At 51.6% G+C, this 18,536-nt stretch overlaps 1 protein-coding gene across 6 annotated transcripts in view; it reads left to right on the forward strand.

Moving 5' to 3' along the window:
• Positions 1 to 18,536, forward strand: part of ZNF423 (zinc finger protein 423) — a 329,875-nt gene that overhangs the window by 164,567 nt on the left and 146,772 nt on the right. The window contains exon 1 of one of the 6 annotated variants that reach the window (XM_073795613.1): positions 3,125 to 3,285. The exons of the other annotated variants lie outside the window; for them this stretch is intronic. The gene's annotated coding sequence lies outside the window, so the exon portion shown is untranslated. Of the gene's footprint in view, positions 1 to 3,124; positions 3,286 to 18,536 lie in introns of those variants that run through there. 6 annotated transcript variants of the gene reach the window in all.

Below are 18,536 nucleotides of genomic sequence, written 5' to 3' on the forward strand. Positions count from 1 at the left end.
TGGCAGGGGCTAACGTTACCTCCTTTGCCGGCTAAAACACACTTTGTAGAACAGAGTTACACATATGTTTAGATAATTAGAACAAAAGCCAAAAGAACAATTCCATTCAAAGGGACGAAGCCCGGAGGTGGGGGTCCACCAGGATCTGGAGGGCCGAGTTCTGTCTCCCCAGCTCTCCCCGGCCTTTGCTGTGTTTTGATCGTGCTATTTAGAAAATCCCTTTGTTGTAGGATAAACTGACATTGGCCTGCGCGTTTCTGCTGTGAAGTTTGCTGTGTTCCAGGGCCCACTCGGGACATTAGGAGCTGATTAAATGAGCTAATTTTAATTTGTTCAGTGGTTACAGATGCAGAGACCTTTCCATGCCCTTTTCTTGAGGCTCTATTTATTTATTAAATTTTTTCCTGAAAAGTAAAAGACCTTCAGGACTCCCTTTTCTCTTCCCATCCCCTCTTAAAAATAAACATATGAAAACATTTCAAACAAGAACTTCAGCTGGGAAAGAAGGTCTCCAATACGGGCTTAGCCACTAGAGGTGCCAGTGGGAGGCTCCCCGAGTCTGGGAGCTGGGGGGAGCTGGGGGCGGAGCTGCTGGGATGGGCCACCCACCACGGCTCAGGGAGAGGAGCCAGATGAAATTTAGTGGAAACGGTCAAAGACTTGTCTCACCTCCAGGCCTTTGCACGTGCTGGGGCTGCTGCGGCTGCTGCTTGGACCTCTGTTTCCATCCCTGCTTCTTTTCCTTGGCTAATTCTTATTCATCCTGCTGGTCTTAACGTAGAGGTTGCTTTTTCTAGGAAGCCCTCTTGCACCCCAGCCCCTGTTCTCCCACCGCCCCGGGGCCTTCTTCAGTTGTAGCAGATATCAGCACATAGAGAACGTCTGTCTCTTTCAGGAGGCTGTGAACTCCGAAGGGCAAGAACTGTGCCTGCGTTTTCTCGCCTCACACCTCCAGCACCAAAGTGCCTGGTGGGTTCTAAGCACATCATCAACGTCTGTCGAAGAGATGAATGAATGATTGAATGAATGGGTAGATGACATCTGCACTTACTGGACTACACTACATATCAAGCTCTTTTTTTTTTTTTTTAATTTTTATTTATTTATTTAATTTTGGCTGTGTTGGGTCTTCGTTTCTGTGCATGGGCTTTCTCTAGTTATGGTGAGCCGGGGCCATTCTTCATTGTGGTGCGCGGGCTTCTCACTATTGTGGCCTCTCGTTGCGGAGCACAAGCTCCAGACGCGCAGGCTCAGTAGTTGTGGCTCACGGGCCTAGTCGCTCCGCGGCATGTGGGATCCTCCCAGACCAGGCTCGAACCCGTGTCCCCTGCATTGGCAGGCAGACTCCCAACCACTGCGCCACCAGGGAAGCCCCAAGCTCTTTTTTAAAAACATATTTTAATTGAAGTATAGTTGATTTACAATGTTGTGTTAGTTTCTGGTGTGCAGCAAAGTGATTCAGGTATACATATAGATATATATTCTTTTTCAGATTCTTTTCCCTTATAGGTTATTACAGAATACCAAGGATAGTTCCCTGTGCTATACAGTAGGTCCTTGTTGGTTATCTGTTTTACATATAGTAGTGTGTGTATGTTAATCCCAAACTCCTAATTTATCCCTCCCTCCCTTTTCCCCTTCGGTAACCATAAGTTTGTTTTCTACGTCTGTAGGTCTATTTCTGTTTTGTAAATAAGTTCATTTATATCATTTTTTTAGATTCCACGTATAAGCTGTATCATACGATATTTGTCTTTTTCTGGCTTACTTCACTTAGCATGATAATCTCTAGGTCCATCCATGTTGTTGCAAATGGCATTAATTCATTCTTTTTTTATGGCTGAGTAATATTCCACTGTGTGTGTGTGTGTGTGTGTGTGTGTGTGTGTGTGTGTGTGTATCAATATATGTATATGTATATAACATTTTCTTTATCCATTCGTCTGTTGATGGACATTAGGCTGCTTCCATGTCTTGGCTATTGTAAATAGTGCTGCTGTAAACACTGGGGTGCATATGTCTTTCTGAATTAGAGTTTTCTCCAGATCTATGCCCAGCAGTGGGATTGCTGGATCATGTGGCAACTCTATTTTTAGTTTTCTGAGGAACTTCCGTGCTGTTTTGCATAGCGTCTGCACCAATTTACATTCCCACCAACAGTGTAGGAGGGTTCCCTTCCCTCTGCACCCTCTCCAGCATTTCACTACACAGCAAGCTCTTGATGTCATGTCCCTGGGGTCTCACCAATCTCAAATTGTCATCCGTAGTTGTGTGTGCCTGCCCCGCCCCCTCCGCCTGGCCGTTTTCCTCACTGATGTGGGCTGAGGATTCAGTGTTGAGGGCTGAATCTCCAAAAATGAACGTGGTGGGAACTCACGCTTACCCGGCCCAGCGTGACGCTGATTTCTAGGCCCAGGATGCAGCTCAGGCCCAGCTCTGCTGGAAACCTGACTGAAGGCCGCAGAGGGAGGAGAAGGGAGGAAAATTGCTCCGTGAGTTGGCTTTGTACAGCGCTTACGGGCCAGCCGGCCTTGGAGGATAATGTGCCAATAGTGGAGGTGCTCGGAGCGCAGGAAAGGAGGGGATGTGTGGCTGCGGCCAGCTGCCACCCCCGATCTTGCCTCAGCCTCCCAGCCTCCTCCCCACTCTCTCATTTGCAAGGCGCCTTTCTCCGGGGTTGGGGCACCTTTCAGTGAGCAGCAGGGTTTTCCCTGGAGCTGTGCAGCCACTGTGGCCTGGCCCATTTCTGGGGCCTGGTTTCCATTTGCTGAGTGCTTCTTCCCGCAGACGGCACCGCACCCACCCCACCCAGGGCCTCTGAGGGGCTGTCCCCCACCCTGTCCTGGCAGCCCTGTGTTCCTTCTTTAACCCCAACCTCAGGGATGGGCTTTGGAGTGGTACTGCCCCAGGCCCCTCGTCTCTGCAGAAATCCCAGAGCCAGAGGGGGAGTTGGAACTTCTCGGGTGCCCCTGGGGTCTGGGGCCCTCAACTGGGTCAGCATCTGGCCGAGTGGCTGAGCCTTTGGCCTCCTCTGTCTCCTCCCCCACTCCCTCCCCGAGGCCCTTCCTCTCCCCACTAGCTGGATTCTCCGCCAAGTGCCGGCGGGAGCAGCCACGCTGGGCCCATCCTTTCCCCGGCTGAGGGTGGGGATGCGTCCCGGGGCTGAGGTCACCAGTGGGGCAGTGGGAAGCGCTTCTCCAGCCCTTGCCTGCCCCGCCGCTGGGTGCCTGGAACAAGGGCATCAAACAACTTGGCCTGGGGCGCCCTGGTGAGCAGGGGGGAGAGGTAAGCGGAGAGGCGGGGCTGGAGGGGACGAATGGATAAAGCAGGCTGGTGTCTGCACCAGAATGCCAAGAGTCCCATTAGAGGCTCCTGGCTCCTCGGGAAGCAGAATGTTCGCTCAGAGTGGACTCTAATCCAGAAGGAAGGGAACTGTTTTCCTGGACCGAGAGAGAAAAAGCGAGGGCCTAGGAGGCACTGGTGGCCGGGCTGTTAGATCTGTGTTGGGTCCCGCAGTGTGGGAGTAGGATGCGGCCCCTTGGGAGCACCCTGATTTCTGGGTCTGGCGCTGCTCTCTTTGCTTCCCCCTCCCCTTCTCTCAGTGTCCGTCTGGTGGCCTCCCGGCCCCCGTCTCCTCCGAGAAGGCTGGCCTGCATCCCTGATCGTCTGTGTGCCCTTTGGGCTGGAGCGCTTGCTGGCCCCTAAGTGCCTTGGCTCCCACCCCCGCACCCTCCTCCCAGCCCCTCACATCTGTCTCACTTCCTACAGCCCAGTTCCTGGCTGGCGGCTGGGAGGCTTCCTTCTGGGCCCGACCTTGCCACCCACAAGGCCACTGTGACCCCAAGCCATCACCTCCCAGACGTCGGTCTCCTCTCTAGTCATAGGGGGACATGCCAAGAGAACACCGAGACAAGGCTCTATTGATCAGCAGACCATGATTCCCAGTGGCTTCCGGGGGGCCCCACGGTGTAGGGGGCTCGGTGTTAAGCGGGTGCTTCTCGGGGCCAGCCACTTGTTCTCCTTGGGAAGGAACGGGTGAGTTTCTCTCTGTTTATTGTCGTAACCAAGCTACCAAAATGGCAAACTTGGGTTCGGCAATTACACAGCGTTTCAGAAGCAAATTGATAGGATAACGTGTTATTATTGGCTACTGGGTTAATAGCTATTTTGGCAGGCGTGCCAATCCTGCGTGGCATTGCGGGTGCGGGCGTGAGAGTGGCGTGATGGGGTAGAGGGGAATGGTGGGTGCGTGTGGCACAGAGCGGAAGACTGGGGAGGACCCCAGGGGCTACCCTTCCCTGGCAGTGCCTGCTTGTTGCCTTAGCCAAGACCAGAGAGGTTGAGAGGCCAGCGTCAGGTCACACAGTGAGTCGACGCTGGGGTTGGATTTTGGGTCTCTGTGGGAATGAATAGCTTGGTCTGTGATCTCTGGAGGCAGGACAAGTGCCTTCGCTCTGAGCATCATGCTGGCATCTCAGACAATGGGGATTTGGAACGTACCCAAGGTGGCTCGCTCCGGCTTCAGGGCTTTTGCACACGTTCGTCCGCCTGCCTGGAACGCTCTTCCTCTAGATTCCTTGGTTTGCTTCCTTGCTTGCTTCAGGCCTCTGCTCATCTGTCACCTTGTCACCTGTCTGGAGTAGCACCCCGCCGCCCCGTCCCTTCACTCTCAGCCCTTATCCTGCTGTGTATTTCTTTGTAGTGCCACCGGACTTACTACAGATGGATTTATTGTGTTATTGTTAGTCTCCTCTCATTACATTGAGGCTCTGAGGGCAAGGTCTTGGTTGTACTCACTACCCTGTCCCCAGAGCCTGGAACAGGGCTGCAGAGTAGACACTTGGTAATACTTGTTGAAGGAATAAGTGAATTTAAATTGTAATGTTATTTTAAAAAAATGGCTGCCACGTATTAGGTGACTGATTCTGTCTCCTCTCAGAGGATGGTGGGAGTCCGGGGATCCCGTTATTCCTGTCCCTAAGAGGTGGTCAGCAGGCCCTCCCTTAGGGCTCAGGATGACATCCATTTCTTTTTGCTAAGGAAGCTCAGAAGGGAATGAGTTCCCCATCACTGCAAGGGACCAGACCAGTGGCAGAGGGGTTGGAAGTGCTGGTGGGGAGGGGACTGGGTCCCCTCGAGGGCCCTTCTATGTTTGGGTTCCGTGATGGGCTCCGTGGTAAGATAGTGGGGTCGGCTCTTTCCATCACATGCTGTTAGTGGCTCTTATCCCAGATCCCCGAATGGTGTGTGAGGATGTGGAAAATTGGGGATGCTCATGGGAAGGGCAAACTGGGAGTGGGAGGTATGGCCCACCAAGGCGGTGAGCCCTGCGGTTCACCAGGGGTCTTCCCAGCAGCCTCTGCTCTTGCTGCCACCGATCTGGAAACGACATGCAATGACACATTCATTGAGCGTTTCCCGTGTGCCCAGTGCTGGGCCAAAGCGGATTATCCTATTTAATCCTCACCACAACCAGAGGAGGCAGAAGGTGTTCTCTGTCCATTTTCCCCCTTGGTGAGGCTTAGAGAGGTTCGGTAACGGATCCGAGGTCACATAGCTGGTCAGCGGTGGAGCTGGGACGTGAACCCAGCTCTCTGGCTAGGGAGCCTTCCTGGACGCGCTCCTGGTGCGCCTGGAACCAGGCTCCCTGGGCCAGTGTGTCTGCTGGCCCAGCACTCCGAGAGAGCCTGGCATGGACAGAGTAGGTGTCAGTAAGTATTCAGAGAATGAATGAATGAATGCAAGGAGTTTCCCAAGATGAACAGGAAGTGATCAATTTTTTTGGTCCGTTTGGGCAGGAAAGGAGAAACCCAGGGCGGCAGTGACCAGGAAGGGGTGATACCCGTGTGTGCTTGGCTGGCCTAACTTCCTCCCAGAAGAACTTACAAGGCAGCCACTTGGCCGTGTGTTCCTAGAGGGAGGGTGTGCTTATTTGTGGGGGTTGGGTAGTCAGTAGGGAGATTTTGGGTGAGGTTTGGAGGTCCCTTGCGGGGAAAGGCACGCATACCGGTGCATGCACACACACCCCCACCCTCACCCTCCAGTGAGGAAAGAGATATTTACTTGCCGAGTTTTACCAGAGAAACATGCAAACCTTTCACTCCACCCCAGATCACACTGCTGATGCTGTACCTTTAAGAGCATGGAATCTTAGCTTATTATTTTATTAAATCTATTCATTTGTTCTGCTCTGGTCTGAATAAATAGGAGGCCTGTAACCACCCACCCCCAACCCTTCCTGTCCACTCCCAGTGTCTCCTTTGTTTTAATACCGTTTCTCCAGGGATTCAGTCTAAGGCTGGCTGGCTGAGCTCTGCCTCCATCCCTGCCATCCGCCTCCCCTACCCCTACATACCCTTGCTCTCTCCCTGGTTCCAAGAGGTTCTTTGAAAGGAAAGAATGACAAATGCGGGCTACACTGAACACTGGACTAGTTGCATTCTGCCACAATGTGCGGACGCCCCAGGGACCTGGCTCTGCAGGGGTGGGCCCCTCTGGGCCCAGGTGGTCAAGCTAGTGGTCAAACTCATTAACCCCTCAGCTGCCAGCTGGAGCCTCCACCTGGTGGGGACCCTCCTTGAGTGACTCCCGGCGCCTTCTTTGCGATTAGCTCTGTCGTTCATTGGTTAGTTCATTCATTCATTCTCTCATTCAGGTGTTCATTCATACTACAGGTAGAAAGTGCCTCCTTTAGACCAAGCCCTGGGCTTAGCATTCCTTCCATCTGTCCATCCATCCATCCATCCATCCGTCTATCCATCCATCCATCCATCCTAGTCATTCATTTATTCATGCTACAGTTACCAATTGCCTGCTCTAGGACAAGACCTGAAATGTACCCTTTCATTCATTCATTCACACATTTATTCAATCATTAAGCAGATAGGTACTGGCAGGCACCTGGTGGGGGCTCCCAGGGATCCAGAAATTTGGGGCTTCTCAGAGTTGTCTCTGGGCAGCTCTAAGCCAGGAGTACCTGTAGGGAGACCCTCACAGAATAACCCAAGAATGACATTCTTGGGCAAAGATGAACAAGTGAAGTGCTGCTTCGATGCAGTGTGAATGGCGGAGGAGGAAATTCACAGCGTGTTCACAGCCCTGCACCCAGCACTGACTAACGACCTGGCTGAGACACTCATTCATCCATCGTTCGTTCATGGAACATTCAGCAAATGTCGATGACCTGCTCTGTGCCGGTGCTGACATGAGCTGGTAGCTAGTCCTGCTGGGGACAGTGGCCCCGGCAGGCTGTGGGCATAACACCACCACCCTCAGGGATGCTGAGTTGGGGGCAGTGTCTCCCCTTCCCAGACGCCCTGCGGGGAGGATGTCGTGGGTGATGCATTGTGCAAAGGGTCCTGGGTGATTCATTGCTTTCCACAGGGTGGTCTTTCTCTGTTTATACCTCTACATTACGTCAGCCTTCTCAGCCTCCTCTGGGGTGTGTGTGCGTGTGTGTTTTGGGAGGGTTCCCATAATTCCACCTCTAACGTACTGACATTTTGTGAGGTTGGTGAGTCAGGCAGTCAGATCCTCCTAGCTCTGCTGGAGTCTACCTTGGGGCAATTCCCTCTCTCAGACCTCAGGTCCTCAGTATCCGCACATGCACAACGGGTGGCAGCTGGACACTCCCAGAGGTTTATTTCAGCCTCTGAGCCTCGGGTTCCTCATTTGTAAAATGTGTCTAGTGAAAGGATTATGTGTGGTTTAAATGCATTAATACACGCAAAACATTTATGCTTAATAATATAAGTAAACAAAAAAAGTGAACATGGCATATAGTAAGTGCTCAGTGAACATAGTTCATGATGATTTTCAAGTCTATTTATGACAATAGGCACAGTGTAGGGTAAGATGAGGGCTTGGTTACGGCATAAGGACGTGGTGGCCATTCAGGCTGAAAAAGCAGAGGTGGCGGCAGGGGGTAGGGGTGCCTAGGGAAGGGTCCGCGATGCCGAGAAGGGACCAGGGGACTGCATGCCCCAGTTGCGATGTCTGGGACTGCAGCTGCCTTGCCCCACGCTTGGAAGTCGAGTCAGGGGACTGCCCCTGGCCACAGCCGCCTCCGGGGGGCGCCTGTCATGCCAGCCCAGCCACACGGGGCTCCTCCTTCACACTGTGGTCCCAGGCCAGGTGGCCACCTCCCCAGCTGCTGCCCCTGCACTCGGGGCCTTCCCCAGGCTACGTTAATCTCCTCCCAACCCAGGTGGGGCTGGAGCAGTCTCAGTCATCGAGGGTTGACAGCTCAGCAACAAAACCCACAATGGCAATTTTTCTGGAGGCTGAGACGTGAAAGGCCAGGGAAAATTGAAATTTTCTCTGCTGAGTCGCAGACTGGCTGAGTATAAAGGCTGAGTGGGGCCCGCAGAGTGGCTGCACTGCTGGCACCAGCACATCGGTGGGGAATCCTAGGGCTCTTCCCCCTCTTCGGGGCCCAGCCCGCCTCTTCTCCCCTGCCTGCCTCCGGCCAGGTGCTGTGCTGGGCACACCACGCCACCCCCCCCCAGCACGCTCCCAGCCTGGAGCGGGGCGAGGGGCACACAGCGAGCTGCAGTCCTGTGCGAAGCGGAGGCCAGAGGAGGAGCCTCACAGTGGGGGCCTGAGGCACTTTCAGGGATGGGCAGCCCAATTTTAGATGGTTCATGCAATTTTTAAAAAGGTAATTATGTTTGTATTTTAATGGACATTACAAAACATGATACACACGATTTCATCAAGATAATTATTTGGGATTACACTCAGGTAGGTAGCCCTGTTAGGCCTAAAGCAGGTGAAAGGACAAAGTTGAGTGATAGTAATAAAAGTAAGTAAGTAGGGCTTCCCCGGTGGCGCAGTGGTTGAGAGTCCGCCTGCCGATGCAGGGGACACGGGTTCGTGCCCCGGTCCGGGAAGATCCCACATGCCGCGGAGAGGCTGGGCCCGTGAGCCATGGCCGCTGAGCCTGCGCGTCCGGAGCCTGTGCTCCGCGATGGGAGAGGCCACAACAGTGAGAGGCCCGCATACCGCAAAAAAAAAAAAAAAGGGAAAAGTAAGTAAGTAAATAAATAGGGCAAGTCTGGAAGGTGACCCGAGCGTGGCGAGTCACTGGATGGACTTGGCTTGCGAATCTGGCGCCACCACCTTAGGTAAGTGTCGTGGATGGGTTTCCTGAATGTCGTGAGAGCTTGAGGCCAGGACTTGGGTCCAGGTTCTACGATGGGGAGGTAGGTGCTCTAGGAAGCAGGAGTGAGGGACAGGGAGAGTGAGGCAGGGAAGGGAAAGGTCAGTATTGAGGAGGAGTGTCAAGGTCACGGCTGCGGACCCCTGGGCTCGATTCAGCTGGAACCTTCCTGTATGTGCCAGATGCCCTGCAGGCTCCAGTCCCCCTTCGGTTGAGGACCACCTTCTGGAGAGAGGCAGAGCCCTGGAGGCGAGAGCTTGAGGTGGGGCCTCAGGCCCCGGCGCTCAGACCGTCCACCGCAGCTGTGGCCGGACCGAGCGGCTGGGGGCTGTGCTGCACGTGCCTGGGGCGCCTGCCGAGGCAAAAGCCCCCCCGCTCTCCATCCCCAGTGTGTTCTATGCAATGGGACCAAGCTGTGACGGTCTTGTGGGATTGCCGAGAGGGCCCCTGACACGTCACAGGGCAAAAAGAGCGAGTATTCTGGGGGAGAGCTTCCATCCCCCCAGCTGTGGGAGGCTCCTCAGTTCTCCAGATGCTTGGGGGGATCCTTGAGCTGGTTCTCTGTGGATTCGACTGAGGTGAAGAACAGCGGATCCGGGCTTCGAGGTCAGACAGCATGCCTGCCTTGTCTGCAGAAGTCTGACCCTCCCAGCCCGAGCAGAGTGTCCCCCAAGACGTGTCTGGGCTGAAAATGAGGACTCGACCCTGACATCCTCCCGGGGTTCTTGATTGGGCATCCAGCCTGGGCTCTAAGGGAAGCTGGCTCCGGAGGCGGGGGGCGGGGATGTTCTTGCTTCTGAGCAGGTGTCACCCGCCCAGTTTCCTTCACTCCCATATGGTGATTCGCACACACAGTATCTCAGGGTGATTAAAAGCACAGCCTGTGAGGTCAGGTGACCCATATTCAAAGCCCAGCTCGGCCATTTCTGACCTGTAGGACCCTGGAAGTGTTAATTAACCTTTGTAAGCCTCAGTTTTCTCATCTGCAGAATGGGGGCTGGCAAGAATAACTCGTCAGACTGTTGTGAATATTAAATGAGACAACGTGTGACATGGAGCAAACAAGAAATGTCTAGCACATAATAAATGTCATTTATTATCCATATGTTATAGGCATGTATGTACATATTTAATACGAAATATAACATACTTATTAATCATCTTTCCATGTCTTTAAGATCTACGTTAGACGCTTCAAGTTCTAGGTTAGAAGCACCATGTGGTTTTCTCTGATACTGGGTTTTGTGAAAATTATAATACGAATCTGGTTATTTATTCACATTCTTTACCTTCATTGAATACTTCCTCTGTCCACACCTCCAGTAAGAAAGTCAGGATACAAGCTGCGTTCTGTAAATGAGCTGAGGAGAGCCCGGAGGCCAGGGGTTTTCCCAAGGTCACACAGCTGCTTGGGGCTGGAAGCAGCCCCAGAACCAAGGTGCTGGTCCAGCCCGCGGGGAGAGGCCCCGGCCCAGTGCCGTGGGTTTTGCTGTGTTCTGCTTGGGGCCAACCAGACCTAGAGGGGAGGCGGCAGCTCCTGCGTGGATGAGCTCTGATTCTTCCCGGGGCCTCCCTCCCTCGGGGGGCACTGAGACCTCCTGAATCTGTCTCAGGCCTCGCCCAGATGCCCTGCCTGTGACCTCCCCCTGCACCTGCCCTGATCGCTGTGAGCGCAGAGCTAAGCCAGGTCTCTGGGGACTGGGGGGCATGGCCTGAGGGGTGGAGGGCTGCTGAGCGGGGCCGGGTGTGGCAGCAGGCTCTTAGGACGGCTATTCCTGACCCTCAGCTCCCAGGCCCTACCTGGCACCGTCTCTCACGTCTTCTCCCTGGAGGAGCTGGGGCTGGAAAATCATTGCAGGGCAAAGCCCTGGAGAGACCACGCAGGCTTCAGCCTGCTGTTCCTGAGATTTCCAACTTCCACGCTCACTTCTACACTGGAGGTCCCAGGCTTTGGTCATTTGTATCCCTCTGCCATAATTTTTGCAGGATTTCCATATCACTGGTGCTATGATTTACCTAGTATTTTTCTTTAAGTCCTCTTTTTGTACTTTAATTTATTTACTTAATTCTGCCAATGGAAAATCAGTATCATTTGCTGTAAGTAGGCAGTGACCTTAAAAGTAAATTGAAAACAGACCCAAAGAAAAGCTCACGTTCAAGTTCTTCCAGCCAGAGCTTTGGCATTCTGAAAACCCTGAGCCTTGGGGTCTATTCTCTCTCTGTTGGAACGTTAGAGAGAAATTAAGGACGCGGCACCAGGTGGAGTCCTTCTCCTCTGCCTGACGGCTGAAAAGGGAATCAAAGGGGCACGAACTTTCTCACTTTGTGCGTCAGTGTTAGGCTGCCCCCTAAATCACCGTGGGTTCTAATGATGGTGCACGTCCCATGTTTGGGGGACGCGGGTCAGTGGAGAGCCTCCTCCTTCCTCAAAGCACGACTTGAGTGCCCCTGCCTCCCAGCATGTGGCACCTCCCTGCTCACACTTCCCTGAGCCTGCCCGGGAGGGAGCTGTCCGGGCCTCCCCCAAGGGAAAGCTCCCTAGAGCCCTGCAGATGAGTGTGAGCTGTGCTAGGCAGACCCCTTGGACGCATTGGACTGCTGTCTCCTTAGTTTGATGGCTTTCTGGAGAAATATGGGATCATTCCAGACTCTTTCCACTACCTGCTGTGAAACTCGGGGCCCTTGCCCTCTCTGAGTCTCAGGTGTCTGATCTGTAAAACGGGGAAAATGATGGTGGGCACCACGTAGGATGGAGGTGGGGATTTAATGAGGTCAAGCTTATGAGGCGCTTGGCACCGTGCCTGGCACTCACGGGGGCCTCTGTGGTTGGTGGCTGCAGGGTGGGACTGGGCCGTGGGCAGTGATACCAGTCTGAGGTTCAAAAAGTGGCTCAGTGTGACTATGTTTCAGACCTGAAAGAATGAGGGGGGACACAGGGGCTCCCCCAGGACTCAAAATAGACAGTGATGCCAAGTGCCACAGTGCAGGGTAAAAAGTGGCAGTGCCCCCAAGGTCAGGGAAGGGCACCAGTGGTGGCAGAGGGAGTCAGGGAAGGCTTCCTGGGGGCAGTGTCTTGAAGGAGGAGCCCCTGCTGATCAGGCCGGGCGTGCTGTGGTGGCAGTATGGGCCTCTGGACGTGTTGCTCACCTCCCTCCCCACAAAGGAGAAGGAATATCCTCTCCCTTTCAGAGCTTCAGCTCTGGATGCCGCATACTCTTTCCGCTGAAGTTGGCCGAGGAGATGCCTGAACACTTCTCAGAAAATTCGAGGACTTCCAGACTGCAACTCTGACATCTGCAGCTATAACGTAGGGAAGGGAAGAATGCTATCCAAATAAACTTAATCCTAATCAAAGGAGTATTTTCTTACAGAAAAGCTTCACCTATACTTGATAGTTTTAAATTGTTCTGCGTACCAATTAGAGGTTTAATTTTGCTGTTCCCTCCAGTGGCTGGAGGATGTATGTGGTTTGCGTTTAATCAGAGTTGGGTTTTTTTTTTTTTTTTGGCTGGTTCCAGGGAGGGGAGGAGATGAGGAGACTGTTTTGGGGTTTCCTTCTGGTCCTGCCAGGACCCGTGTCTAGGGTAGAGGTGCTGGGTACCTCCGAGTTTGGGGTTCTTTGCCGGGGCAGCGTGGACGTCACCAGGGAGTGAACCAGAGTCCCCTCGTGCCCACCTGAGGGCAGCTGGGATGTTCTGCCACCACATTCCTGCCTGGAGATCCCAACGCCGAATTAAATGTATGGATTATCCAAAAATTTCTGCAGCAATAAGGTGAGTTATTATTGATTCACAGAGCACGACAAAACATCGCTGCATGAATTAGCAAACAGCTGTTTCTAATTTGAGTTTAGAAGGGTACACAGAGGAACTTGTTTCTCTGTTCACTCCTTTCATTTATAATGAATTTTAATCACCGCTACAGGTGAGAAAAATGTAGAAACAAGCTTGTATCTTGTGGAAGAAACAAAGGAGAGACAGATGCTAACAGATTTCCAGTCTGTGATAAAAAGGATGTTTTGGTACACTTTACATGTAATTAGAGCGCAGCTGTTTCCAGTCCCAGGTCCACGAACACGGCCGAATGTGGGCTCTGCCGATCTCCAAAGGGAGGAAAGAAAAACAGTGATTCAACCCTGAAAGCATCTTGCTTTCTCTCGAGTCGAGCAGAGAGCCCTTTGCTCCAGCCCTTGGTGGTGTCATTTCGTGAAAGCTCATGGAGGTGACTTCGGAGACTCTCTGCAGCCGCGACGGTGGGAGGCTGGTGGGGTGAGGTTGGGGAGTGCAGGGGGCCCGGCCAGGGGGCTGATGGAAAAGCCTTCCAGAGCCCCTCTGCTAGTAACAAGAGCCCCATCTTTGGGGCTCATGGGGGAATATTGGGGCCCTTCTTCCCTGGCAGGAGCCTATCGTGACACTCCACCTTAGCTAGTTTGATCACCGCCAGCTCTCGGGCGAGTTGACGAGTGCTCTATTTTTTTTTTCCTGGTGTGTTTAATTTCTGCAATAAAACTCAAGCTCAATTGCATTTTCAGTATCAGTGCTAGGTAAATTTGTCTAAGGGATGGAGTAGCCGGGCAGGCTGTGTGTTCTGTGGGGTCAGAGGCTTCAAGGGGAAAGGCAGATGTCCCCTTCCTGTCCTGGGCGTCCAGCAGCCCTTTGGGATGGCAGCCTAGTGGGTGAGGGGCAGGGGTGCTCTGGGAGTCAGGCCTCATCCCCCACGCCCTCCACCGTGAGCCTGGAGACCCGGGTCCAAGCGCCAGCGAGGCCGCTGGTGCCTGAGTTTTCTGTCTATACGATGAGGGGGCTGGGCTGGGGGCTCTTGTAGGCTTCTTTCCTCTCTGATGTCCTGGGATTGTAAATGGCAAGGGCCCGATGGGCCTTTATGCAGGTTGAGTGTCTTTTGCTTAGAAAATCGTCTTCTGTAGGGGGGTAACTGCTTGTCCTTAACTTAGACCTTCCTGGTTGTTAATCAGAACTCAGGGAGGTGGGACCCCTCACTGTCTTGTGCCCATTCAAACCATCACGGCCATTGCCTGCCTCTCTTGCCTGTCTCTCTCTCCCTTTCTCTGCCCTGTGACCTTATGTTGAGCTGGGAGCCAGTAGCCAGTGACTATTTTTATCTAATAGAGCATTTCTCATATATAACCTGTTACAAATATTCACTTATTTCATCTGCATAGCAACTCTATAATTGGGACTATTATTATTATTGCCATTTTACAGATGAGGAAACGGAGGCAGGTTTCTTCTTCTGTACAACTGAGGAGGTTCATTAACTTGACGGAGCTGGGAGTCTAAGGCTCCTTAGTCCAGCTGCTGGACTCGGCTGCCAAGCAAACACAAGTGCCTTTGGGGCCCAGGACGCCTCATAGTGAGGAAGGGGGCCCTGTCGGTCTGGACAGACAGGAGAGTGAGCACCCGGTTCTAACGGGGAGCGGCAGCTCTGGTCTGTCATGGCTGCACCAAATGCAGGTCCTGTGTCTCCAGGTCTTTGCCTTCTCCTTCCAGAAAACTCAGAAGTGGATGTTTTAAAAAACATTGAGTGTTCTTGATTTCTAAATGTTGGCATTTTTACAAAATAACTGATAACTGGGTGGTCCCCAGACCATCTGGTGAGAGGACAGTCACGGTGATCTCTGTCCCCCTGCTCAGGTCATCATCTCTCTCAGTCCCGCTGGGAGTCCAGTCCCAGCTTTTTCATTTACCATCTGCTCTGTGACGTCGGGGTTTGATCTAACCTCTCTGTTCCGTTTCCTCATCCGTGGGGTTGACCACGCAGCTTATTGTGTAAACCCAGATCCTTTGAGTGTGAAAGAGGGACACAGGCTGGGTGGGATGCTGGGTTCCATCCCAGGATCCCTGGGTGTGTGGCGCCCTGCTTGCTTGTAATATGGAAATAACAACCACCACCACTACCTCAACCATGAGGAGCTGCTCCAACGTCAAAGGGATAATGGGTGTGAAAATGCTGTGTAAAATTTTAAATGCCATACAGTTGATGGGATTTACAATTAATGAAAAATAGTACAAGTTCCACTAGTAACCTCCTTCATTTATTGAATGCTTAGCAGCATATACACATGACCCATTTTGTAAGGTAGACACTCTTATTATCCCCATCCTATGGTTGAGGAAATGGGGGCTCAGAGAGGTGCAGTGACTTGACAACCGTCACACAGCCAATGAGTGGCAGCTCAGTCTAAGCGAGCCCATACTCTCAAAATACGGTTCTGCTGTCTCCCAGTGGCTGATGTCTCCTTGAGACTGATGGAGTCTCTTCAAAATAATGCTGATGGTTTTGGTTCCCTGGAAGGTTTATTAAGGGCCCGGATGGCAGTCGTTGGCTGTCAGGTGGCATTTCAGCAGCCCCTAGAGACAGCTAGAAAAAGGCATGCCGGGCCATGGCTTTCAGTCTGTTGGGAGGTCTGTGGGCCCTCAAGGATATGTGCCAAGTGTCCCTTAGAGGTGGGTCAAAGAATAGGACCCCACCCTTTACCCACCAGGGCCAGCTCCTCCTCTCAGTTTGGGGCCACTGACCTCTGCATGCCAGCCTCCACCCTCATGCTGCCTGTTGACCCGTGAGCACCACCCGCGCCCAACCTGCTTAATTTTGATTCCCAAACTGAAAGAATGATCCCTGCTTTCCCTGTCTGTGGCCTCACTGGTGATGATGAGATCATAGCTGCAAAGGCACTCTAAGCTCCCTGGAGCAGGGAAGGGTGAATACAAATCGCTGTTATTTTTACTGAAAGCATAATTCTAATTCAAGATTTTAGGTGGAGCCATGTCAGCTCCTGGTGTCCTTTAGGAGGCTCCTTGGCCTGCCTCTGAGGAAAGACCCCCCAGCTGCCTTTTCCCCTTTCTTCTCAGGGTGGACTCTTGATTTCTCAGGGGCTGGGCCTCCAACCTTTACACCATACCCTCAAATGTCCCTTTAGGGAAATCAAATATCTACATGCACAACTGACTACTGCTTACATGAAAGGATTTTCCCCCTCCTTTTAAAGTGCTTCCCTGGTGGCGCAGTGGTTGAGAGTCCGCCTGCCGATGCAGGGGACACGGGTTCGTGCCCCGGTCCAGGAAGATCTCATATGCCACGGAGCGGCTGGGCCCGTGAGCCATGGCCTCTGAGCCTGCACGTCCGGAGCCTGTGCTCCGCAACGGGAGAGGCCACAACAGTGAGAGGCCCGCGTACTGCAAAAAATAATAATAACAAAAATAAAGTGCTTCAAAGTGGCAAAGCATTGGTTTAGGGTTGAAACTTGAGATGGTAACTAATTGACAGAGAGGTTGGGCAGACAAGAGCAGAGAAACCTAAGAATGCTAGGTACCTTCTGCAACCCTCAGAGGTCCAGGCATGTAGAGCAGACTCAACAAACATGCGCCGAGGGAAAGAACACAAACCGGGAGATGTCCAGCAGGAAGCTGGGATACCTACTATCTGGCATTCCTCATTCCTGTACCCAGGGAAGCCATCACTAGTTGATCACAGACTCTTAGAGCTACAAAGCCTCTTAGAGACCAATTCATCAGATTCCCGCTCTCAAGAGTTGGGAAAATGGAAGAACAAGAGGGGATGGGTGTACTTGCCTCTACATACATCCCTATGCTTATTCAGTGCCAGAATCTGACCCTAGTCCAGTAGTGATCTCATCCACTGTGGCTCATGGTACCACCCTCTGGGCTCAAAGTTCTACTCTCTGGCTTTGCCCTCTGAATTATCTTTTTTTTTTTTTCCTTTTTTAAATGGAAATTATCAATGTTTGCAGCTGAGTAATTTTATTAGCCTATTTCCTGCCTGTAGAATTTGGGGGGCTTCCTCAGCCTTCTTCCATCTCCTTTTTGGTCCAAGCTGGCAGTGTTTCTGCTGGTATAAACTTTTCAAGAAGCTTGTGGGTCTCCTGTGTATGTCATGGGGGATCTATACCGTTAGACAAGAGGTCCCTACATAGATTTTTTTCTAGATAATCTGATCTCTACTTTTGGCTTCTTCTGGGATGGCTCCAGGGCAATGCCCCCAAATTTCCTAGATGCTCTCTGGTTTGACATAGAGGATATGTGAGTCACATTCTTAATATCTTCAAAGAGTCTTTTGTGTGACTGAGTGTTCCAACCTTTCGATTCTTCTGAGATATTAGCAAAATGTATAGTCACACTCTCAGTCTTCTCCCTAGAGTGTGATTTGCTGATAGTGAATCTCTTAATTATAATGTCTTTTGCAATTTGGTTAGGCTGAGAATTTCCAAAATCATCAATTCCTGGTTCTTTTTGCTTAACAGTTCTTCTCTCAATCCATCTCTTTCCTCTCCACTACAAGCAGCAAGAAGAAAACAGGCCATACCTTCAATATGTTGCTGGGAAATCCCCTCAGCTAAATATCCACTTTTATCTATCACTAGTCCTGTTTTCCACATAACTGTGGGACATGATTCCCTAAAGCTTCCTGGCACTGTATAACAAGTATCCCTTTCTTCCAGTTTCCAATATCAAGTTCCTCATCTTCTAAGCCCTCGCCATCAGTGCCTTTAATGTTCATGTTTCTCTTATCCGTTTGTTCATGATGATTTAGGTATTTTTTACGGTGACTTAGGTTTTCTCAAATGTACTCCTTACTTCCTTTTGAGTCTTCACTAACAGAGGCAGTTTTTCTATGAATAATCTTTTAAAGGTAATATAGGTTTTTTCTACCACACTCTTGAAAATTCTTCTAGTCACTGCCCACTGCCCAATTCCAAAGCCACTTCCGCACTTTTCAGGTATTTGTAATAGCATCACCCCTCTCCTGGTACCAATATCTGTATTCGTTTCCTATTGCTGCTGTAACAAATTATCATGGACTTAACCGGCTTAAAACAAGAACAAATTATTATATTATAATTCTGTAAATCAGAAGTCTGACATGGATCTCACTGGGCTAAAACCGCAGGGCTGTGCTCCTTTCTGAAGGCTCTGGAGAGAATCTGTTTTCATGCCTTTCCCATTTTTAGATTCTGCCCACATTCCTTGGCTTGTGGCCCCCTTCCATCTTCGAAGCCAGCAATTGTATCACTCTGACTTCCTCTTTTGCCTCTCTCATCTGCATTAAGGAGCCTTGTGATTACATTGGGCTCTCCCAGGTAATTTAGTATAATCTCTTTATCCGAAGGTCATCTAATTGGCATCCTTAGTTCTATCTGCAACCTTAATTGACCTTTGCCATGTAATGTAACATATTCCTAGGTTCTAGGGATTAGGATATGAACATCTTGTTGTGGGGGGGGGGCATTACCTTGCCTACCACAACCTCTGCACAGATTATTTAAGCATCCTGCTCTGCCTGCCACCAAGTGAGGCAAGAGACCAGCTACATTCATTGGTGCTTGGCATCAGAGCCAGCC

Source organism: Tursiops truncatus, chromosome 19, assembly GCF_011762595.2.
Source record: "Tursiops truncatus isolate mTurTru1 chromosome 19, mTurTru1.mat.Y, whole genome shotgun sequence".
In the NCBI taxonomy this organism is placed as follows: domain Eukaryota; kingdom Metazoa; phylum Chordata; class Mammalia; order Artiodactyla; family Delphinidae; genus Tursiops; species Tursiops truncatus.